A 25,006-nucleotide genomic window follows, 5' to 3' on the forward strand; every position below is an offset into this window, starting at 1 on the left:
AAGGGGTTATGCTAAGATTCGAATATGATCATATAGCCCCCAGTGGGTGTGGCGATGCCAATCAAGAGGCTACCGACAGCTATGTTCTCTTTGGTTCGAATACGACCCATGTTTGAACAGGAAGCCCCCAAATGACTTAAGAATTGTTTAACGACGCTGATTCGAATACGATCCACGTCGGTTCCCAAAGGGGTTAAACTATGATTCAAATATGATCAAAGAAAACTCCCCAATGAGCTCGGCACTTTGCCAATCAAATGGGTATCGACAGCTATGTTCTCTTTGGTTCGAATACGACCTATGTTTGAACAGGAAGCCCCCAAGTGACTATATTGCGTATGGCTAGATTCGAATACGATCATAAGCCGGATCCTCCTTCAAGTTATCATGTGATCTTGTAATGAAAACAACACATTTACCTTTGGAGGAGAAAAAAGGACAGAGGTCCTGCTTTATTGCTTATCATAATATATACATGGCTTAGAGAAATATGTACATTATGAGAGCCGGTGGCTCAAGTGTAGTAAGGCCGAAGCTGAGCTATGTTCCACGGCCGACGGGTCTCTTCCTCCGACTTACGTGAATCTTTGTGCTCCCGAATGTCAATGAGGTAATATGACCCGTTGTGCAAATTCTTGCTGACCACAAAGGGCCCTTCCCAAGGCGGGGATAGCTTGTGCGCATCTGTTTGATCTTGGATGAGCCGGAGCACCAGATCGCCTTCCTGGAAGACCCGGGATTTAACCCGGCGACTATGATAACGGCGCAGGTCTTGTTGGTAAATCGCTGAGCGAGCTGCTGCCACATCACGCTGTTCGTCCAACAAGTCAAGAGCATCTTGGCGCGCCTGTTCATTATCCACCTCAACATAAGCCGCCACTCGAGGCGAGTCATGACGGATGTCACTGGGGAGGACTGCTTCCGCTCCATAAACCATGAAGAAAGGCGTGAAACCTGTAGACCTGTTAGGAGTAGTGTTGATGCTCCACAACACGGAGGGTAACTCCTCCACCCAACAACCCGGCGTCCGTTGTAAAGGGACCAAAAGCCGGGGTTTGATGCCTTTCAGAATCTCCTGATTAGCCCTCTCAGCTTGACCATTGGATTGAGGGTGAGCCACTGATGAAACATCAAGTCGAATATGCTCTCGTTGACAAAACTCCTCCATGGCGCCTTTGGATAGATTGGTACCATTGTCAGTTATAATGCTGTGTGGAAAGCCAAAGCGAAAGATCACCTTTTTCATAAACTGAACTGCCGTGGCTGCATCACACTTGCTAACTGGCTCCGCTTCAACCCACTTGGTAAATTTGTCAACTGCCACCAAGAGGTGGGTCTTCTTATCCTTGGACCTTTTAAAAGGCCCAACCATATCAAGCCCCCAGACCGCAAAGGGCCAAGTAATTGGGATCATCCTCAGCTCCTGAGCCGGCACATGAGCCCGTCGCGAGAACCTTTGGCAACCATCACATTTACTGACCAAGTCCTCCGCATCAGCATGAGCCGTCAGCCAATAAAAACCATGACGAAAAGCCTTGGCCACAAGAGACTTTGAGCCGGCGTGATGGCCACAATCCCCTTCATGAATCTCACGCAAGATCTCTTGACCTTCCTCAGGGGAGACACAACGCTGGAACGCTCCGTAACACTGCGGCGATGCAACTCACCATTGATAACAATCATTGACTTAGACCGCCGGGTTATTTGTCTGGCCAAAGTTTCATCCTCAGGCAAATCTCCCCGGGTCATGTAAGCCAGATAGGGCACTGTCCAGTCCGGGATGATGTGGAGAGCCGCCACCAGTCGTGCCTCCGGGTCAGGGACAGCCAAGTCTTCCTCTGTAGGCAACTTAACAGAAGGGTTATGCAGACGTCCAGGAAAGTATTAGGCGGCACCGGTTTTCGCTGAGAGCCCAGCCGGCTTAAAGCATCAGCCGCCTCGTTCTTCCTGCGATCGATGTGCTCTACTTGGTAACCCTGAAAGTGCCCAGCAATGGCATCAACTTCACGGCGATAAGCCGCCATGAGAGGGTCCTTGGAGTCCCACTTTCCTGATACTTGTTGAGCCACCAAGTCTGAGTCGCCGAAGCACCTTACCCGGCTCAAGCTCATCTCCTTAGCCATCCGAAGACCGTGGAGCAAGGCCTCGTACTCAGCCGCATTGTTAGTGCAAGGAAACATCAATTGTAGCACATAATGGAACTTGTCACCTTTAGGGGAAGCCAATACGACTCCAGCCCCCGAGCCCTCCAATTGCCTGGACCCATCGAAGTGAATAGTCCAATATGTGTTATCCGGCTTTTGTTCGGGCACTTGTAGCTCTGTCCAATCATTGATGAAATCCACCAAGGCCTGAGATTTAACAGCAGTGCGTGGCACGTATTTCAGACCATGAGGTCCGAGCTCTATAGCCCACTTAGCCACTCTCCCTGTGGCCTCTCTGTTTTGAATGATATCTCCAAGGGGGGCAGAACTGACCACAGTGATGGGGTGACCCTGGAAATAATGCTTAAGCTTCCGGCTTGCCATGAACACACCATAAACAAGCTTCTGCCAATGTGGATACCGCTGCTTGGACTCGATGAGCACTTCGCTGACATAATAAACCGGCCGCTGAACCGGATGCTCCTTACCCTCTTCCTTGCGCTCCACCACCACAGCCACACTGACGGCTCGTGTGTTAGCAGCCACATACAGCAATAAAGGCTCCTTGTCAACCGGAGCAGCAAGGACTGGGGGCTCTGCCAGCTGCCTCTTCAAATCCTCAAAAGCAGTATTAGCTGCATCATTCCAGACAAAGTCATCAGTTTTCTTCATCAACTGATATAATGGCATGGCCTTCTCACCCAAACGGCTTATAAACGGCTTAAAGCAGCGATACGACCCGCCAAGCGCTGGACGTCATTTATACACGCCGGCTTAGCCAGGGAGGTGATGGCCTTGATCTTCTCCGGGTTAGCTTCAATGCCTCTGTTAGAAACCAAGAAACCCAAGAGCTTGCCTGCAGGAACACCAAAAACACACTTGGCCGGGTTAAGCATCATCTTGTAGACCCGGAGATTATCAAAGGTTTCCCTCAGATCATCTATCAAGGTTTCCTCCTTCCTGGATTTAACCACAATATCATCCACATAAGCATGAACATTGCGCCCAATCTGGTTATGAAGACAGTTCTGCACGCAACGCTGATAAGTCGCCTGTGCACTCTTGAGTCCAAAGGGCATAGACACATAGCAGAAGGCTCCAAAGGGAGTGATGAACGCCGTCTTCTCCTGGTCCTTAACTGCCATTTTAATCTGATGATATCCAGAATAAGCATCCAAGAAACTTAAGCGCTCACAACCCGCCGTAGCATCAATGATTTGATCAATACGGGGAAGGGCAAAAGGATCAGCCGGACACGCCTTGTTTAAGTCCGTGTAGTCCACACACATCCGCCAGGTGCCGTTCTTCTTGAGCACGAGCACCGGGTTAGCTAACCACTCTGGGTGAAAGACTTCAACAATAAACCCGGCCGCCAAGAGCCGGGCCACCTCTTCACCAATAGCTTTCCGCCTCTCTTCATTAAACCGCCGAAGGAATTGCCTGACCGGCTTAAATTTCGGATCAACATTGAGAGTGTGCTCAGCGAGTTCTCTAGGTACACCTGGCATGTCAGAAGGTTTCCATGCAAAAATGTCCCTATTCTCACGGATGAACTCGATGAGCGCGCTTTCCTATTTTGGATCCAGATTGGCACTGATGCTAAACTGCTGAGATGAATCACCTGGAACGAAATCAACAAGTTTAGTCTCATCAGCCGACTTAAATTTCATTGCCGGCTCATGCTCCGTAGTCGGCTTTTTCAGAGAGGTCATATCTGTTGGGTCAACATTGTCCTTGTAAAACTTCAACTCCTCTGTTGCGCAAACAGATTCTGCATAAGCTGCATCGCCTTCCTCACACTCCAAGGCCACCTTCCGGCTGCCGTGAACCGTAATGGTCCCATTATGACCCGGCATCTTGAGCTGTAAATACACATAACACGGCCGTGCCATGAACTTGGCGTAAGCCGGACGCCCAAATATGGCATGATACGGACTTCTTATCTTGACCACCTCAAAGGTCAATTTTTCCACCCTGTAGTTGTGCTCATCTCCAAAGGCCACTTCCAACTCGATCTTGCCGACTGGATAAGCCGACTTACCAGGTACCACACCATGGAAAATAGTGTTTGACTGGCTGAGGTTCTTATCAATCAACCCCATACGACGGAAAGTCTCATAATAGAGGATGTTGATGCTGCTGCCTCCATCCATGAGCACCTTAGTGAACTTATATCCTCCCACCTGAGGAGCCACCACCAAGGCCAAGTGACCCGGATTATCCACCCGGGGAGGGTGATCCTCCCTACTCCACACTATAGGCTGCTCAGACCATCGTAAATAACGTGGAAACGCCGGCTCAACAACGTTCACAGCCCTCTTATGAAGCTTCTGATCTCGCTTACACAGACTGGTGGTAAACACATGGTACTATCCACCATTAAGCTGCTTTGGGTTGGTCTGGTATCCCCCTGCTGCTGTTGATGACCCTGGCCAGATTGCTGATTAAAGCCCCCTTGATTGTTCTGAGGATTAGAATTCGAGCCGCCACCCGGGCCATGAAAGCCGCCAGCGCCTGAGCCGGCACCCGGGCCATTGTTGCCATTAAACGCGTTGGAGTTCTTAAAGGCCTTCATGATGGCACAATCTCTCCATAGATGAGTAGCTGGCTTCTCCCTGGAGCCATGCCTTGGACAAGGCTCATTCAACAACTGCTCGAGTGTCGGGCCTGACCCGCCAGCCCGGGGAGGTGGCCTCCCTTTACGTCGCTGGTTGTTACCTTGTGAGCTGGCATTGGCCACAAACTCCATACTGCCATCAGCCTTACGCTTGTTACCCCCTTGGTTTGCCGGGTTATGCTGAGGGCCCTTACCATTGTCGTTCTTCCTTCCCTTCCCTGTCCTTTCATCATCTGAAGCGAGGTCCTTGTTACTATCAGAGTCGGCATACTTGACGAGGGCCGCCATCAGCGTACCCATATCACTGCAGTCGCATTTAAGCCGCCCGAGTTTCATCTTCAGGGGCAAGAATCGACAATTCTGTTCCAACATTAAGACTGCAGAGGCATCCATCTTGTCAGATGAATGTATTATCTCTTTGACCCGGCGAACCCAATGCGTCATAGACTCACCCTCCTGCTGTTTGCAGTTAGTCAAATCCACAATTGACATAGACTGCCTACAGGTATCCTTGAAGTTTTGGATGAACCGGGCTTTCAGCTCAGCCCAAGACCCGATGGAATTCGGTGGTAGCCCATTCAACCAAGTGTGGGCAGTCCCATCTAACATCATGGTGAAGTACTTGGCCATTGCCGCTTCACTGACCTCCAACAATTCCATGGCCATCTCATAGCTCTCGATCCAGGCTGCGGGTTGTAAGTCAGCCGTGTAATTAGGCACCTTCCTAGGCCCTTTGAAGTCCTTGGGTAGACGTTCATTGCGGAGAGCCGGCACTAAACAAGGGACACCTCCAGTCCTGGTAGGGATACCCACGTCGACGGAAGTCGTCGGATAAGCCGGGGGGTCTGGTAAGCCGTCAACTGAGGCACCTGCTCCGCCTCTTGCCGCGCTCTGTCTTGGTCTGCTGCGTGAAAGGCTCCGTTATGAGCCGGGCCATGGCCAGGGGGCGGGTCATGGCGTCGGACATTACTTGAGCCGGTCGCTGAGACCATGTGTCTGCTATAACTCGGGCTCCGGCCTGGACGAGGGGTCGAGTGGATCCTGTCCCGGCTGTAAGAGTACGCCTCTTGCTGTGCCAGCGCTGTCTGAAGGAGTTCCCTGACCCGGCGGGTTTCAATAGCCGTTGGAGAGTCGCCGTCAATTGGGAGGGCCGCCAGCCGTGCTGCTGCGGCGACCATGTTCTCCAGCGGGTTAGCATAATGACCCGGTGGTATTGGCACATACTGAGGCGGGGCAGGGTTCACCTGGGGAGGCCCCATCACTTGTGGCTGAACAGGGGTCCCAGACCCGGGCACTATGATCCCTGGCGGGTTACTAGACCCTGCACCTGGCGTGTTGAAGAGGTTTCGAGGATCGTAGACCGGAGGGAGTCGAGATTGGGCCTTTTGATGCCTCCTTCTCATGACCTCATTGGACGCGTTCTGATCCATCGTGAGCCGGAAGGACTGCGCCTGAATCAACTGAGTTTGGGCGTCGAGAGCCGCCCGCTCCGCAGCCATCCTGATCCCTTCTGCCGCCAGATCCTCCTTGGCTTTTACTAGATCTAACTTCAACTGCGCCACCTCCGCGTCATGCTGAGCTTGATCTGCCGGGTCAACCGTGGCGGTCAACAGGACCGTCATCTTGTCCGTGAGATCCATCAGCACCTGAGCCGGCGAGGGCACCGGGTTTCCCGCCCCAGCAGCAGGGTTCTGAACAGGCTGCGCACCGGCCATGAAGATTCCAACCCGGTTCGGCGGCTCAAACGGGTCCAGAATACTGTCACCATCGGAACAACCCATGAGCCTGCCATCTTGAAGTTGATACAACGAGTTTGACTCATCCGTGGACGACTCGCCGTCAGAACCGGCGGCCGTCTCATCGCCAGATCCAGATCCATCAGAGAGCCCTCCATGGATACATCCCACAAAAGCATGCTTCAAGGCAGGCAGGGCCCGGGCGTGTCGTGCTCGCTGAGCCGTCTCGATGAGATCGGCGTAGAGATCCAGCTCAGGGCCCGGCTCACCAATCTTGCCAATGAAGACATGAATTCCGCCGAAGGGGACCCGGTACCCGTACTCAATTGAGCCGGCGTCGGGGCCCCAGCTTGCATCGTCGATGTAGAGCTTGCCGCGACGACTCTTGGTCATCCGGCCCACCGCGTATCCCTTGAGCCCTTCGAAGATGCCCTTCAAGAACTCAAATCCACCGTGCGCTGGCCCCACGGTGGGCGCCAACTGTTGTGGAATTATCACGGCAGATGTCCTCAAGTTAGGACTTAGTCGTGGAGCCATCGCCGCTAGGAAGCTTGAAGGGGTTAACGGGACAAGGAACACGAGGGTTTATACTGGTTCGGCCCCTTACGGTGAAGGTGAAAGCCTACGTCCAGTTGAGATGGTATTGATTAGGGTTTCGATGACCAGGGAGCTTAACGGCTATGCCTGGCTCTCGATGAGATCTTTCTTGTCCCTAAACCGCCGCCGGGTCGTCCCTTTATATAGAGAGGTTGACGCCCAGCGGCTCTCAGAGTCCCGGCCGGCTCATAAGAGTGTCCGGCTCGGACTCTCAACTATTCTTGCCTTACACTACAAGTTCTACCATAATGTTAATTGTAACTACGGGCCTTAAGCCATATCCGGGTCTTAAGCCCATCTTTGGCCCACCGTCTTCAAGCTTGCCGCCGGGCTTCTGGCAATGACCATTATGAGTAACCCGGCCCCTCCTGGCGGGTGACTCTAAGGTCTATATCCTCAACACTGACCGTAAGCCAAAAAGGTCCAGAAGATATGATGGCAAGCATGTAAACATAGCAAGTTTCGTTATCAGGTTTCAGACTTAGCAGAAAACAGAGCATGGCAGAAACAATAACATGTAGGCCTCTTTGTGAGCTTGATGCACTCACCACAAAGCAATGCATGACAAAACAAGCATACCTACAGCAAGATGGCATGTTTATGAACCCAACCATGGCAAGAACAAAAGCATAGCATGTATGGATCAACTACAACAAGCTTGGCAAACATGAATATCATGTTAAGAATCTGCCAGAAATATTTTATAGCAAAAGTAGACCAAGATTGAGTCATGTTATGGCACTCCATAATTGCAAACAAGGGCAGGAATGGATCAATTACAACTATAGATACTAAACATCCTTACTGAACATCACCAAAATATGCATGGATCTCTCTGTAGCATCAAGTTTGCATGACAACAAAATAACAGCAGACAAGGACTTAGAGAAATTACTAAGTCCCTGAAATCAGAAACATTACGGAGCCTACTTTGCATGCTTTTGCTAGTCACCACAGAGATCAAAAAAATACATGGCTTACATCCTTAGAAAGATGGCATGGCATACAACAAAACACATGTAGAGCTCATGCCCATAAGATGCACAGATTAAATGATAAAAAAATGACAAATCTCCAAGTTCTGCTAAGAACCAGCAGATAACAGCAACTAGCCCTCTTCCAACAGAGATTTGGGCATCAATATGACCTCTAATGAATATGGTGCAATTGAACAAAATGTAGAGCATCATGAGACGAACAATTCTACATATTACACGCGCGAAACGGAGCTACATGCAAGGAGTTATGCACTGACGAACATGAGCATATGCTGTAGAAAATTAATGACTTAGAAAAATCTTAGGAGCTTCGGGAAAGTCAACGCACGCAACCTCGATCGGATCTGGCCGGGGCAGCGGAGGTCGGGCTCGCCGGCATCGGCAGAGGAAGGAGAAGGGGCGGCCGGCATAGGGGAGGCGGAGGACGGCGGGGCCGGGGCCGGAGGAAGGGGACGGCGGCGGCGGCGGAGGAGACCGGAGGAGGCGCGGCGCCGGCGTCGGTCGCCACCGACGGGAGGAGCGGCATGGGCGCGGCGGCGGTCGCCGGAGCCCCGGGCAGCGGCGGCGGTGGAGCGAGCGCGGGCGGCGCGGGCGGCGTCGGGCCGCAGGGGCCGGCGCTGGGCCCTCGCGGGCTTCGGCGGCGCGTGGGTACGGGGGTGACGTGGTGGCGCGCGAGTGGCCGAGGGCGGCGGCGCGAAATGTCCGGCCGGCGTACGGACACGTCCGGCGCGGCGCGAGGGATTTTTCTAGGGTTCGTCTGCGTTTCGTTTCGGGAGGGATGCTCTTTTATAGCTAGAGGGAGCTAGGAGGCTCCAAATGAGGTGCGGTTTTCACCCACACGATCGTGATTGAACGACCTAGAGCATGGAAGAGAGTTTGGTGGGTTTTGGGCTGGTTTTTCGAGGGGTTTTTGCTGGACACACAAATGGACTATGCGGATGCCCGGTTAACCGTTGGAGTACCAAACGACCTCCAAATGGAACGAAACTTGACCGGTAGTCTCCGGGTGGTATACTAGGGCCACTTGGCAAGCCTCGGTCCATTCCGAGAAAGTTTGACACCCGCACACGAAAGAAAACAAGAGGGGTGCACCGGAGGAGATAGCAGCGCCGGATTGCAAAACAGACAACGGGGAAAATGCTCGGATGCAATAGACGAACACGTATGCAAATGCAATGCACATGATGACATGGTATGAAATGCATGACATGACAAAATGCAAAACGAAAGACAAAACCCGACCACGGAGGGAATATCATACACATAGCCGGAAATGGCAAGAGTCGGAGTTACAATTATGGAAAGTTACATCCGGGGTGTTACAACACTCCACCACTACGAGAGGATCTCGTCCCGAGATCTAGGACTGAAAGAACTCCGGATATTCGGAACGGAGATGGTCCTCGCGTTCCCAGGTGGCTTCTCGGTCTGAATGGTGCGACCACTTCACTTTCAGGAATTTGATTGACTTGTTGCGAGTCTTGCGCTCAGTTTCTTCAAGAATAGCAACGGGGTGCTCATGATAAGACAAATCTTCTTGGAGGTCAATCTCTTCGAAGTTGATAGTGCGCTCAGGCGTCTTGAAGCACTTGCGGAGCTGTGACACGTGGAACACATCGTGCACGTTCGCGAAGTTGGAAGGAAGCTCAAGTTGATAGGCGAGGTCGCCTCTTTTGCCAATGATCTTGAAAGGACCCACGTATCTAGGGGCAAGCTTCCCTTTGATACCGAAGCGACGAGTGCCTTTCATTGGAGAGACGCGGAGGTAGACATGGTCTCCGATCTCGAAAGCCACATCACGGTGCTTACTATCATAGTAACTCTTCTGGCGCGATTGCGCGGCTTTGAGATTATCACGGATGACTTTACACATTTCTTCAGCTTCAGTGATTAAGTCATTGCCAAGAAGTTGGCGTTCACCAGTCTCTGACCAATTGAGAGGAGTACGACACTTTCTGCCATAGAGAATCTCGAATGGGGCCTTGCCCGAACTCGCTTGGAAGCTGTTGTTGTAGGAGAATTCGGCATATGGAAGACAATCTTCCCATTTCATGCCAAAGGAAATGACACAAGCCCTGAGCATATCTTCAAGAATTTGATTGACTCGCTCGACTTGGCCACTAGTTTGAGGATGGAAAGCTGTGCTGAAGCGAATGTTTGTGCCCATGGCCTTCTGGAAGGAGTCCCAGAACTTAGAGGTGAAGATGCTTCCACGATCTGAAGAAATCAATTGTGGAATGCCGTGCAAGGAGACAATTCTGGAGGTGTATAGCTCTGCCAACTGAGCTGCTGTGATGGATTCTTTGATTGGAAGGAAATGAGCCACTTTAGAAAGCTTGTCGATGACAACGAAGATAGCATCATTTCCGCGCTTGGACTTTGGAAAACCAGTCACGAAGTCCATTTCGATATGATCAAACTTCCATTCTGGGATAGCAAGAGGTTGGAGGAGACCAGCTGGTCGTTGGTGTTCTGCTTTCACTCTTCGACAGACATCACATTCATTCACGAATTGAGCAATTTCTCGCTTCATTCGAGTCCACCAATACGACTGCTTGAGGTCATGGTACATCTTCGTACTTCCAGGATGAATGGAAAGGAGAGAATTGTGTGCCTCGTTCATAATGACTTTCCTTAGATCACCTTTAGGAACCACAATCCGGTCCTCGAAGAATAAAGTGTCTCTGTCATCAATGCGATAGCACTTGTATTTGGAAAGACCCTTGTCGATACCACGTTTCACCTTCTTCACCATGGCATCCAGGAGTTGTGCCTCACGAATTTGATCTTCCAAAGTAGGAGAGACTATGAGGTTGGCAAGAAAGCCTTGAGGAACAACTTGGAGATTCAGCTTGCGGAAAGCTTCACAAAGATCCGGTTGGAATGGCTTGAGGATTAAGCTGTTGCAATAAGCCTTCCTGCTTAAAGCATCTGCAATGACATTGGCCTTGCCTGGAGTATATTCAATACTCGGATTGTACTCTTGAATCATTTCGACCCATCGAGTCTGCCTGAGGTTGAGGTTGGGCTGAGTGAAGATGTACTTGAGACTCTTGTGATCGGTGAATATGTCCACTTGTCTTCCCAACAAGAGATGTCTCCACGTTATTAATGCATGGACAACTGCCGCCAACTCAAGATCGTGAGTGGGGTAGTTCTTCTCATTGGGCTTCAACTGACGAGAGGTATAGGCCACAACTTTCTTCTCTTGCATTAACACAGCACCGAGACCTTGGAGAGAAGCATCACAGAAAACTTCAAATGGCTTGGATTCATCAGGAGGAGTTAAGACAGGAGCTGTGACTAGTTTCTCTTTGAGAGTGTTGAAAGCAACGTCACACTCAGGAGACCAGACATACTTCACATGCTTCTGGAGGAGGTTGGAAAGAGGCTTTGCAATCTTAGAGAAATTCTCAACGAATCTTCGGCAATAGCTTGCAAGACCAAGAAAACTGCGAAGCTGCTTGACATTCCGAGGAGGTTCCCAATTCACAATTGCGGACACCTTCTCGGGGTTAACAGCGATGCCCTTGGCAGAGATGATGTGACCAAGGAAAGAACTTCATCAAGCCAAAACTCACATTTGGAGAACTTCGCATAGAATTGATACTCTCTGAGCTTGTCGAGCACCAATCGCAAATGTTTGGCATGATCCTTCTTATTCTTGGAGAAGACCAAGATATCATCGAGATACACCAGAACGAATTCATTGGTATAGGGGTTGAAGATGAAATTCATCATCCGAGAGAATTCTGGAGGAGCATTGACAAGGCCGAAAGACATGACAGTATATTCATAAGAACCAAAGCTTGTTCTGAATGCTGTCTTGGGAATATCTTCTTCACGAATGCGAATCTGATGATAACCCATACGAAGGTCAAGCTTCGAGAATACTTTAGCACCTTTGAGTTGCTCAAATAGCTCATTGATGTTGGGAAGTGGATACTTGTTCTTGATTGTCTTCTTGTTCAATGGACGGTAGTCGACACAAAGTCGGTCCGTGCCATCCTTCTTCTTGACAAAAAGAACACCACAACCCCATGGAGAAGAACTCGGTCTGATCAAACCCAGACGCTCTTGTTCATCGAGCTGTTTCTTCAATTCCTTCAGCTCGGTGGGTCCAAGCTTGTATGGACGCTTGCAAACGGGTTCAGTGCCAGGCTCTAGTTCGACAACGAACTCAACTGGCCGATGAGGAGGCATACCCGGAAGCTCTTCTGGAAAGACATCTTGATACTCACAAACGACTGGAATTTGAGAGATGGCATTCAATTCGCCCTTCTCATTGAGAGAAAAAAACCGAATGGTTTCATCACGAGCGGCATAAATAATCACATCCTTAGACGAGTGTGTCAATAGAATTTCCCTGGCAGCACAATCAAGTTGAGCCTTGTGTTTAGAAAGCCAGTCCATCCCGAGAATACGATCAATATCCGAAGAACAATTGGAGAAGAATGAAATTCATAGTCGCCCATCTTGATGGAAACATCCGGAACCATCATACTAGAACTCAAACGTTTGCCCGGAGAAACGACATCCATGGGTTTACCCAGATGAGAACAAGTGAATTCATGCTTGGCAAAAAACGGTCTTGACATGAAACAAAGAGATGCACCAGTATCAAAAAGAACTTTTGCAGGAATATCATTAACAGGAAGATTACCCATTATCACATTAGTAGATTCCTCCGCTTGAGCTGCATTCATCATGTTCACCTTTGCAGACTTTGGATTATGCTTGACCACTGCATTGCTGGAAGATCTGACAGGAGGAGGAGGAGGCAGGCGCCTTTGGTTGAAGCACTTGTTAGCATAGTGACCTTTCTGCTGACACTTGTTGCAAGTCACCTCTGAGAGTGGACGATGATAAGGAGCATTGGACTTTGGAGCTTGATTCTGAGACTTGTTCTGATAGCCGGAGTTGGAAGAGTTGGAAGAACCATGGCCACCTTTGTTCTTCTGCTGGTAAGGCTGACGAAACGGAGGGGGAGGAGGCAACCAGAACTTCTATTGCTTAGCTGCCACAAGTGAGGAAGAAGAAGACTGAACTGCGTCCCTGACTCTCTTCTTAGAAGCCTCACACTTGAGCTGAGCAGCCTCTTGCTTCAGTGCCATATTGTAGAATTGATCAAACTGAGTAGGCTCAACAAGAACGAGAGCTAACTGCAGATCCTCTTTAAGGCCACCTCTGAAGTGATAGATCATGATCTTTTCATCAGGAACGTCTTGTTTAGCAAAGCGAGCAAGTTTCTGAAACTGGATGTTGTATTGATACACTGACATGTTGCCTTGCTTGAGATTGCGGAACTCCTCATGCTTGCTCTCAACAACACTTTGTGGAATGTGGTGCGCTTTGAAGTCCCGACAGAAGTCAGTCCAAGTCATCACACGACCTCCTGTGGAATCTTTGTATTGCTGAAACCAATCAGCAGCTTGGTCCTTGAGCTGAAAAGAAGTGAACTTGACATAGTCCTCAGGCCTGACATTGCTACATTCAAAATGCTTGTTGATGTCCACGAGCCAATCAGCGGCATCCGTGGCCTCGGCACAGTAGCTGAAAGACTTGGGCTGATTTGCGAGAAACTGGTTGAGAGTAGCGAAGTTAGGCTGATTGTTGCCTTGACCTTGATTGCCTTGATTGCCTTGCCCTTGAGTACGTTCTTGCAAGAGTTGCAGAATCATCTGAGCATTGGCGTTGGTGGCTTCCATGATCCTCCGGAGGTGGAGGTGGTGGCGGAGGGTTCGCTTGACTCCCTTCATTGCGATCCGGATTCTGACGCGTTGGCGGAGCCATCCTGAAGAGGGTGACATCCGTTAGCATCTTGATAGACAAATAGATAAGTAGAATCAACGGATAGAAATTGCAACATATAGTCTTCACAATAAACATTCGAACGAGGATGAACGAATGAATTCCATAGTAAATCATCACACTTCCATAAGTTGAGAAGCCACTTGAAAAAGATATGGAATCAACATCTGACTTCGAAGCAACTCGAATACCACAATTCAAAACAAAACAAAGTATTGGCTTGCAGAATAAGCCGGAACAAACATATGATAGAAATTTCGTCCGAAGTTTTCGTGGTGGGGCCCACACGGGCTTAATCGTACAGCACCATCATGTACAAGGCTGTGCACATGACATACGAAGCGTCCCCGAGTCGGCATAGCCATGGACTCTTTAAGACACTATGAGACCACTGTAAAACCAACCGTGTACAGGCGGACCACTAGACGTCGAACCCCAATCTCATATCATGCGTCTGTCGGAAAGATATCCTAAGGCTACTTGAATTCCCACTTATAAACTCCCCGAAACTTTTTGGTTATGCAATCTGGTGTTGGGGATACAGGGGACACAAAATATATCACCCAAACTAGCAATCCCTAGATCCAGCTGTATCCATCCGTCAACACATAACCAAGAAACCTTCGGAAATCGTTTACCTCAACCTTCGAAAAACATCCGTTATACAAGTTATGGCAATACTCCCGAACTCCCGCCCCAGTACTGGGTGGCGTCGAGGTGATCTCACCAACAACTGCATAAAAGAGATTTCGATGTCGGCGAAACTCAGGTATTCCAGAACTGCAATGATAAAATTGTGACGACAACACCTCGGAGCTCAACTCCCCGGGACACTGCCACAACCCCTAAATGTCAGGAGGCACCAAGAACAATGTTCTCATCACAAAACCATTGGAACGATTCCAAGATACCCGCTTGATCCTAAATTTTTTTTTAGTGAAATTTGAGGAGAGAATAGTCAAAACTTCTACGTCAGGAGACCTCACCAGAGCGACGAAGGGACTGAGGAGTAAAAAGAATCCTACTCTCCGATATATATAATCCTAAGACTCAAAACATTTTTGTTCTAGACTCAACAATGCCAGCGATTCGATCAAGCAGGGGGTTCCTAAGTCGGGGATGGCACTGATTACCAACTTGTAACGCCCATGATGCGGCTATATCTCCCACGTGTCGAGGCACGACTTAGAGGCATAACCGCATAGTGGTTTTGTCGCAAGAAGGGTCATCTTCACACAATCCCATGTAATGAACAAGAATGGGATAAAGAGTTGGCTTACAATCGCCACTTCACACAATACATAAATATAATCCATACATCATCCAAAATACAAACATATAGACCGACTACGGTCAAGATCCAGATGAAAATAAGACAACCCCAAATGCTAGATCCCCGATCGTCCCAACTGGGCTCCACTACTGATCATCAGGAAAAGACACATAGTAACGACCACGTTCCTCGTCGAACTCCCACTTGAGATCGACCCCATCATCTGCACTGGCATCGTCGGCACCTGCAACTGTTTTGGTAGAATCTGTGAGTCACGGGGACTCAGCAATCTCACACCCGCGAGATCAAGACTATTTAAGCTTATAGGAAAGAATGGTGTAATGAGGTGGAGCTATAGCGGCAAAAGCATATATGGTGGCTAACTTGCACAAATGAGAGCGAGAAGAGAAGCAACGGAACGGTCGTCAACTAGCAATGACCAAGAAGTGATCCTGAACACCTACTTACGTCATTCATAACTCAAACCGTGTTCACTTCCCGGACTCCGCCGAGAAGAGACCATCACGGCTACACACACAGTTGATGTATTTTAACTGGGTCAAGTGACAAGTTCTCTACAACCGGACATTAACGAATTCCCATCTGCCTCGTAACCGCGGGCACGGCTTTCGAAAGATAATACCCTGCAGGGGTGTCCCAACTTAGCCAATCATAAGCTCTCACGGTCAACGAAGGATAAACCTTCTCCCGGAAAAACCCGATCAGTCTTGGAATCCCGGTTTACAAGACATTTCGACAATGGTAAAACAAGACCAGCAAAGCCGCCCGAATGTGCCGACAAATCCCGATAGGAGCTGCACATATCTCGTTCTCAGGGCACACCGGATAAGTTAAGCTACGAGTAAAACCAGATCTTGAGTTTCCCCGAGGTGGCCCCGCAGGCTGCTCGGTTCGGACCAACACTCGAAGGAGCACTGGCCCGGGGGGTTAAAATAAAGATGACCCTCGGGCTCGCGAAAACCCGGGGAAAAGGCTTAGGCGGCAAATGGTAAAACCAAAGTTGGGCCTTGCTGGAGGATTTTTATTCAAGGCGAACTGTCAAGGGGGTCCCATAAATCACCCAATCGTGTAAGGAATGCAAACTCAAGGAACATAATCCCGGTATAACAGGAACTAGTGCGGCAAGAGTGGAACAAAACACCAGGCATAAGGCCGAGCCTTCCACCCTTAACCAAGTATATATAGATGCATTAATTAAATAAGAGATATTGTGATATCCCAACATATCCATGTTCCAACATGGAACCAACTTCAACTTCACCTACAACTAGCAGCGCTATAAGAAGGGCTGAGCAAAAGCGGTAACTTAGCCAAACAACGGTTTGCTAGGAAAGGATGGTTAGAGGCTGACATGGCAATATGGGAGGCATGATATAGCAAGTGATAGGTAGCGTAGCATGGCAATAGAGCGAACAACTAGCAAAGCAAAGATAGAAGTGATTTCGAGGGGCGGTCATCTTGCCTGCAAGGTTCTCAGAGTTGTCGAAAGCTTGGTCCTCGTAAGCGTACTCAACAGGTTCCTCGTTCACGAACTCGTCTCCCGGCTCTACCCAAGACAAGAACACAAGCAACGGAACCACAATCAATCACGAGAAATGCACAAGCAACATGATGCAAAACATGTATGATATGCGAGATATGATATGTGATGCATATGCGTGCTCCGGAAGAAAAATGATGAACAAGGCAGTAACTTGGCAAAGCAAGCATGCCACTGGAAATATGAGATGATTTTGGTCGAAATCGATATAAAGATCACCGAAAACGGATGCACGTTTGCAAATGGCGGGCAAAACAAGAATGACACGAATATGCGATTAACAGCATGATAGCACTTAAAATGCAACAAGTAACAATGCTACATCACTCCAACATAGCAACAAAGCATACGACAGTAATCTACAGGAGAAGCTTGACAAAAGATGAACACTGAGCTACGGCTAGTTCACAACATAACAAGCTCAAACAAGCATGGCAAAAGTGCAAAAGATAACAGGTTCACAGACTTAGTGAAATTACTGGACATGACAGAAAACAGCATCAGGTAGCAATGTTCAGAGCACGAAATCAAAATGGTATAGTAACTTAACATAGCAAAACAAGGCATGGCAGTATTATACCAAATGCATATGACAAAAGTCCCTTACTGACTGTCGTGGAATTGTCACGGCAGATGTCCTCAAGTTAGGACTTAGTCGTGGAGCCATCGCCGCTAGGAAGCTTGAAGGGGTTAACGGGACAAGGAACACGAGGGTTTATACAGGTCGGGCTCGCCGGCATCGGCAGAGGAAGGAGAAGGGGCGGCCGGCGTAGGGGAGGCGGAGGACGGCGGGGCCGGGGCCGGAGGAAGGGGACGGCGGCGGCGGCGGAGGAGACCGGAGGAGGCGCGGCGCCGGCGTCGGTCGCCACCAACGGGAGGAGCTGCGTGGGCGCGGCGGCGGTCGCCGGAGCCCCGGGCAGCGGCGGCGGTGGAGCGAGCGCGGGCGGCGCGGGCGGCGTCGGGCCGCGGGGGCCGGCGCTGGGCCCTCGCGGGCTTCAGCGGCGCGCGGCTACGGGGGTGACGTGGCGGCGCGCGAGTGGCCGAGGGCGGCGGCGCGAAATGTCCGGCCAGCGTACGGACACGTCCGGCGCGGCGCGAGGGATTTTTCTAGGGTTCGTCTGCGTTTCGTTTCGGGAGGGGATGCTCTTTTATAGCTAGAGGGAGCTAGGAGGCTCCAAATGAGGTGCGGTTTTCGCCCACACGATCGTGATCGAACGACCTACAGCATGGAAGAGAGTTTGGTGGATTTTGGGCTGGTTTTTAGGGGGGGGGGTTTGCTGGACACACAAATGGACTTTGCGGATGCCCGGTTAACCGTTGGAGTACCAATCGACCTTCAAGTGGAACGAAACTTGACCGGTAGTCTCCGGGTGGTATACTAGGGCCACTTGACAAGCCTCGGTCCATTCCAAGAAAGTTTGACACCCGCACACGAAAGAAAACAAGAGGGGTGCACCGGAGGAGATAGGAGCGCCGGATTGCAAAACGGACAACGGGGAAAATGCTCGAATGCAATAGACGAACACGTATGCAAATGCAATGCACATGATGACATGATATGAAATGCATGACATGAGCAAAATGCAAAACGAAAGACAAAAACCCGACCACGGAGAGAATATCATCGCACATAGCCGGAAATGGCAAGAGTCGGAGTTACAATTATGGAAAGTTACATCCGGGGTGTTACAGTTATGCTGCTGCGATAACTCCATTTAGATTTAATAATAATTTCAGAATATTGTTTAAACTTTGGAAATTCATAGAAAATTAATCGTAGCTCGGATGAAAATGTTTTCTACGTGAAAGTTGCTTAGAACGACAAGTCGAATCCGAATACGCCCTCCGTTCGTCTATCACACATCCCTAGCATAGCAAACATGCAACTTTTCCCCTCTGGTTCATCTGTCTGGCAGACGTCCGGAACCGGGAAAACTTTCCCAGATGTTTCCCCCTACACCAGTATCGCCTAGCACTGTGTTAGAACACCTCTAGCCCCGCCTTTTGTCTTATTATGTATATGTTTGTGTGTATTTACTGTTTCTTCCCCCTCTTCTCTCCGGTAGACCCCGAGACCGATGTTGATGTCCCTGTGATCGACAACGTCACCGACGACCCTTCTTCCCTTTCAGCGGAGCTTCCAGGCAAGCCCCCCCCCCTTTGATCATCCCGATATCGCCCATTCCCTTCTCTCATGCTTGCATTAGATTTTGTTAGTGTTATTGATTGCTCCTATTCCGATGCATAGCCTGCTTTTGTACCTGCATTTTTTACCTACCTGCTTATCCTAAACTACTTAGTATAGGTTGGCTAGTGATCCATTAGTGAACCCCACTTGTCCTTGTTGCCCTTGCTTCATCATCAACGCCTCAATCAACGTGATCGACGACCAGATCCCGACACCTCACATCACATCACGCCCCTTTTTGTTTCTCGACTCTGCAGAGTTACCATCGAGTGTCGAGGGTGGAACCTCATACATCACTCCTGATGAGATCTCTGTAGTGAAGCTATTTGGTCGTGGTCATCGAGGGTGGTTCCTCCTTCACCATTCCTGATACGGCTCTGTCGTGCAACCCCTCAAGTGTGAACCTCGAGGGTGGTTCCTCTTACGTTCACCTTGATGATTACATCGAGTGGAATTCACCGGGGGTGATTCCTCGGGTTTTCCCCTTGATGTTTGGACACATGGTTACTTTGACTTTAATTGAGACCATTGTTGAAGTCGGGTCGGCCCTGAGCGGTACCCGCGAGTTGATGTGAAAGTCGGGCGGGCCCGTTGAGCACCCGCGAGTTTTCCACGTGGCACGGCCGGGCAGTCTGGGCCCTTGCCGTAAGTCCACGAGACGGGGCGACGGGGTCACATTATCGTGAGTCTCTGCTCGTTTCGACGAGCCCCCAATGCACTAACAGGTTTGGGTATTTGTTCTGAGTTCGCCTCTGGCCTTTACGCACTAACCACCACGCGAGAATAGATATGGGCCTCGACGTCGCAGTATCAGCCGAAGCTTTGTCAGACGTCCGGTTCAGCATGGCGACATGGTCGAATCGTGCTGGCCATCCGAGGCGGTGCTGGTATCCACCCTGCACGCAACGACCCGGAGTGCAATGGGCGATGGGCCCAAGACCCCGGGGCACTTAGGATGTAGACCGGCGGGGACCTCTCTACTGAGCCTAGGTAGGGCTGCGACGTGTTGATCTTCCGAGGCCGGGCATTGACCCCCGAATGGTGTATTCGGCCAGAGTGATCGAGCGTGTTGGGTAACGTGGTGCACCCCTGCAGGGAAGAAATATATTCGAATACCGTGTCCAAGGTAATGGACGTTCAGACTTATATCCTGATCTTATATAACTAGAAATGGATACTTGAGATATGATACGGATATGTGGCTCCGAGATTGCTTTCCCGCAGGGAGTCGGGGAAGGATCTCTCGGCGTTGATGTTACAACATGCTTGTTAAATATTAAATTGCTATTATTTACTCTTCTGCATGCTGCAAGAAGCTCGGAGCTGCTTGAAGATGCTAGTCTTCGATAGGCTAGGCCTTCCCCCTCTATTCTGGCATTCTGCAGTTCAGTCCATAGATACAAACCTTCCTTTTGAAACCAATGCATACTTAGTATAGATCTAATGCTTGCGAGTACTTTGGATGAGTACTCACGGTTGCTTTGCTACCCCCTTTTCCACCTTCTTTCTTCTTTCCGGTTTTTGCAACCAGATGGTGGATCCCTGGAGCCAGATGCCACCGCCGATGGATGCTACTACGTGGAGCCCGTCGACGACCAGGAGTAGTTAGGAGGTCCCAGGCAGGAAGCCTTGCCTCTTCGATCGTTGATGTTTGCGCTAGCCTTCTTAAGGCATCCTTGTTTAACTTATGTCTGTACTCAGACATTGTTGCTTCATCTGACTCTTGTGTATCGAGCTTGTATTCGAGCCCTCGAGGCCCCTGGCTTGTAGTATAAATCTTGTATTATTTTAATTTGTGACTAGAGTTGTGTTGTGATATCTTCCCATGAGTCCCTGATCTTGATCGTACACATTTGCGTGTATGATTAGTGTACGATTGAATCGGGGGCGTCACCGATGCACTGAGGACAAATAGTAAAAATCTCACCATCTTTCCTAAATAGATGTGACCATAGTTCAGTACGAACACTATTGGTCGCACGTTTTGAGAACTAAGATTTCTAAGTCCAGGAAAATAATTTGTCTTGACTATATGAAGATCCTCAAGCCATGAAACATAATGACTTGTCTCCTTGCAATTTAGTTCAGCCCCGGGACAGTAGTAGGTCATGTCTACCAAGCGCTGGACATGTTTGCTTGAATGGAAATGAGCTGTCAATAGAAATTAGTTGTCAAATATTTTTGAATAAACAATATCCAAGACATAAATATGGTTGAGAAGCTTACATAATGGTAGAACTGGAGGTGCCTGCACATCGACCTAGGTGTTGATATTATCTTCAAGATCATCTTCCGGACGAATATCAAAGGTGATAAGCATATCAGGCTCAAATGCATAAGCCTTGCATATTGCTCTCCATTGTTTGCATTCAAAATGGGTGTAGGTGTCTGTATTGTATTATTTTGCGGGAAAACTATAACCATGCTCGGTCCTCAAGTTAACTCTTTTTACCTCCATAGTTTCCATAGTACTGAAACCAACCTTATCCAAGACATACATTCTTGCATGGCAGGGGATATGCTAGTAGAATAGTAAAAAAATTAAATTATAAATTGAAGCAAAAGAAGTAGAAGTCATGCTTAATTACGAAAAAAGACTTGTTGTTGTGACTTACTGTATGCACTTCGAAGGTGTCATCCAGCTTCATGCTGAAGCGCCTACCACCAACTAGGTGAGGCCTGTCGCACAGGCCGCGCTCGTCTTCGCAATATTCGCACATACCGAATTCCTTTTCGTTGTCAGACATTTCCTATGTTCATAGTTGAAACAATAATTAAAAATCGACCGAAGGCAACTACCATGAAACTCAACACACAGATCACTATTACTCAATATGCAACGGGTTGACTTTAGGTCTGTCGAGTCTTCGTTCCTAAAATCTCATCTCACGTATATGGTGGGCACTCCCTCTCTGATATTGCGACCGTTGGTGATGGTCGCTACTCCTCCTTTCCCTAGTGCATTACAAATATCTAGCACAAGGAAAAGAAGGAGAAGTGACCCCCACGACAACAGTCGGCATTCTTCTTCTCTCATATATGGTGGACACTCCGTTACCGATTTTTTGACCATCGATGATGGTCGCTAATCCTTCTTCCTCTAGTGGATAACAAAGGTCTAGCACAAAGAGAAGAAGGAAAAGCGACCCCCATGACAACAGTCGACATTCTTCTCTCATATATGGTGGAGACTCTCCCTCACCGATTTTTGGGCAGTCATGTATGGAGCCCCGACAGACTTAAAGTCAACTCAAAATGTCGTTTAATTCTCTTTCTAGCAAATCCGGGGCACTCGATATTTCCTAGATATTATAGCACAAGTCATGCTTAAATTCACGGAAAAATCCGGCATGAAATTTGCAAAAATAGGACATATCGAGAGCCTGAAATTTGCCGGAACGGAAATGAATCAACACTCCAGGAGAACATAGGTCACTCGGAAATGAATGAACACTTCGCACATGAGCATAAACTGGTGCTCATTGCATTTCAATGGTTCAATATTGAGAAAAACATTTCAATATATCTTATAATCCAAACATTTCATTTGATTAAGAAGCATAACTAAATATCCTAGTTTGGTTGTAGAGGAAGGTGGAGAAGGAGGAGGTGGACTTTTAGCTCACCGACTCGGGTGTAGAGGAAGTGGAGGTAGTTCGGATCACTCCAAGGAGACACGACTAAGCCTGCATATTCCACCGAGTAAAATTTTAATTAGATCATCAAATCTCATATAGCATTCTTTGATGACAAAAGTGATAATGACATAAAAAATAAACTAGTTTTATTAATTTTCTTACTAAAACTAAACTAGTTCTATAGTAAAATTTTAATTAGATCATCAAATCTCATATACCTAAATTTTCTTACTAAGAATAAACTAGTTATATTAATTCAACTAGTTCAACTTAACACTTACTATAAATAAAAATAAAAATAAATTAGTTCTTACTAAAATAAACTAGTTCTATTAATTTAACTAGTTCAACTAAGCACTTACTATAAATAAAAATAAACTAATTCTTACTAAAAATATACAGTTCTATTAATTTTCTTACTAATTCTATTAAACACTTACTAAAAACAGTAAAAAATTACATTATACAAGAACAGTGGGCGGCCGGAGGAGGATGGAGGAGGGTGCGGCCGGTGGAGGAGGGAGGAGGTGGCGGTTGGTGGAGGCGGGAGGAGGGGGCGCCCGGACGAGGAGGGCGGAGGGGGTGGCCGGTAGAGGAGGGGGCAGACGGAGAAGGAGGGAGGAGGGGAGGAGGGTGGAGGAGGGACTACCTCATTGGAGGAGGAACGGCGGCTGCGGGCGACGGCGGTCGACGAGGAACGGCGGCGGACGGCGGGGGCGCGGGGGAGAGAGTGAGGGGGTCGGTCGCGCGGGGACGATAAGGTAGGGTTAGTAGTAGCGCGTGTCAAAAAAAGCGCTACTACTACTACGTAGCATAGCAGTAGCGCGGTATCAGGAAACGTGCTACTACTAAGTGGGGATAGCCATTATGTCCCAGTTCAAACTTAGCAGCAGCGCGTTTCGCTAAAATGCGCTGCTGCTAAAAGGATAGTAGTAGCCCATCTTGCTGACACACGCTACTACTAAGTAGCAGCAGCGCCTCATTTTACCTAGTCATAGAGCGCGTGATTCCATGCCGTGTGACTGATGCGATCTACAAAATGTGTGGCTTCTTACAGCTTTGGAGACCGCTTAGCAAGCAGCGAGACCGGGACGCCATCGACAACCTCATAGCTGGTCTTCGCTCTTCGGCATCGGCTTTTGCTCCGCCTGCGCCACCACCACCGCCTCCTCCCGAGCCGGATTAGTTTCTGCTTTTGCTTTATTTGGGGCTTGTCTGGCTGTGACCCCAGCGTGACTTTGTGACTTGATAGTACCCTGTACTCTGCGTTGGATGCTTGGTTCGATGCTTTATAATATAAAGCGGGGGGAACCCTTTTTCGTAACCCAGCGCTACTGCTAAGATTCTGTGCATAAGCTTTTCCCTAGTAGTGCATTATGACTCATAATTGTGGCCAATTTTTTCTCCCATTTGCATGTTCACTCTCGACTCACAACTGGGGATCGACCTTTTCTTTGAACAAGTTGCAAGTCCACCTCCACACCTCCTGGGTATGAAAGGAAATACACAATATTCCTGATCTACGGGGAAAAAGATGATGATAAAAAACTCCACAATAATAAGAAATCCAAGAAAAAAGATATAACGGATGAGGAAGGAGCTAAAGAACCTATCAACAATGATGCATCTTGTGGCAGTAATGATGCATCTACATCTACTTCCCCTAACCCTAATGATGGTTCCCTTCACTCGTAATTAGGGACCAACCTTTTTTGTTCGAGTTGCAAGTTCACCCTCGACTCGCAAACTGGGGCCCAACCTTTCTTGTTGGAGTTATAAGTCCACCCTCGACTCGCAACTGGGCCTGAGCTTTTTTAGTCCCAACTGCAAGTCCACCCTCGACTCGCAACTAGCACTGACCTTTTTTTGTCCCAGTTGCAAATCCACCCTCAACTCGCAACTCGTGTCTGACCTTTTTTTGTCCCAGTTGCAAGTACACCCTCGACTCGCAACTAGGGTCCAACCTTTCTTATCGGAGTTGCAAGTCCACCCTCGAGTCACAACTGGGGACCAAAATTGGTTAGTCCTAGTTGCAATTTCGCCCTCGACTCGCAATTAGGGTTTGACATTTTTTGTACTAGTTGCAAATCCACCCTCGACTCGCAACAGGTGTCTGACCTTTTATGTCCCAGTTGCAAGTCCACCCTCAACTTGCAACTAGGACCCAACCTTTCTTGTCAGATTTGCAAGTCCACCCTTGACTTGCAACTGGGGCCCATGCTTTTTCTGTCCAAGTTGTAACTGGGGCCTAAGCTCTTTTCTAGATGCAGCAATAGAAATTTGTACGACCATCTCCTTGACTTGTAACTAGGTCTATAGTTTGTTTCATCCTAGTTGTAAGTCGACCCTTGACTCATAACCGGACTTTTAATTTTTGGATTTGTCCCAGCTGCAAATCCACCTCGACTTGTAACCGGCCTTGTAGTTGTCCGAGCTGCAAGCC

This window comes from Triticum aestivum, chromosome 6D (genome assembly GCF_018294505.1).
Source record: "Triticum aestivum cultivar Chinese Spring chromosome 6D, IWGSC CS RefSeq v2.1, whole genome shotgun sequence".
Taxonomy (NCBI): Eukaryota; Viridiplantae; Streptophyta; class Magnoliopsida; order Poales; family Poaceae; genus Triticum; species Triticum aestivum.